Below are 796 nucleotides of genomic sequence, written 5' to 3'. Positions count from 1 at the left end.
CCTTCCTAAGAGTTGGCATAGCTACCAGGACTTGGTGAATGGAAGGGAGAAACTACCAGATTGGGAACGACTATGGTCGGATTTGATGTAGGAGGATATCAGACGGAGCACCAAAGATAGTTCTTCATCCATGCATGATGAGGAGAATTATGCCTTAGTCAGTAAGGCGGAGAAGGGGAAGGAGAAAGTTTCCCTTTGCGAACCCAGTTCTTCCAATGATGGGAAGAAGGTTGACAAATAGAAAGTGTGATGCTTTCATTTTCATGAGGTGGGCCATTATGCTGCAAATTGTCCACGGAGGAAATCTAAGAAGGGATCCGGGGAAGGATCTGAAGGTGAGGCACTTGCTTCACAGTTTGAGTTGGATTTCACACTCTTCGCATGCATGGTTTCATCCATGGTGGGAAGTGGTTAGTTTGCTGACAGTGGAGCTTCTTTCCACATGATCGATGACAAGCGTTTGTTCAATACTTTGGAGGAGAAAGATCTCCAGATACTCATAGCGATGGGTAATGATGAGAAGTATAGTGTCTCAGGTGTAGGCAAGATTATTTTTCAGAGGGAGCATGGAGCTCGCCTTACCTTGACTGACATCAAGTATGTACCAAGACTGAAGAGAAAATTGGTGTCGATTGCAATGCTGGAAGACGGAGGCTATGATGTAGTCTTTAGTAAGGGAAAGGTTTTCCTTAGACACATCATCACTAGACAGGTGAAGTAGACTGGTTCACGGTTCAAGAACTTGTATGCTCTTAAGGTTCAAGATGCATGCAAAGCCTTGAGCAGCAAGGCAACT

The sequence above is a fragment of the Pinus tabuliformis genome, chromosome 3_2, assembly GCF_031772625.1.
Source record: "Pinus tabuliformis cultivar Carrire ecotype Pingquan chromosome 3_2, CPIR1, whole genome shotgun sequence".
Taxonomy (NCBI): domain Eukaryota; kingdom Viridiplantae; phylum Streptophyta; class Pinopsida; order Pinales; family Pinaceae; genus Pinus; species Pinus tabuliformis.
The sequence above is the reverse complement of the archived record's forward strand: the minus strand, read 5'-3'. Positions refer to the sequence as shown.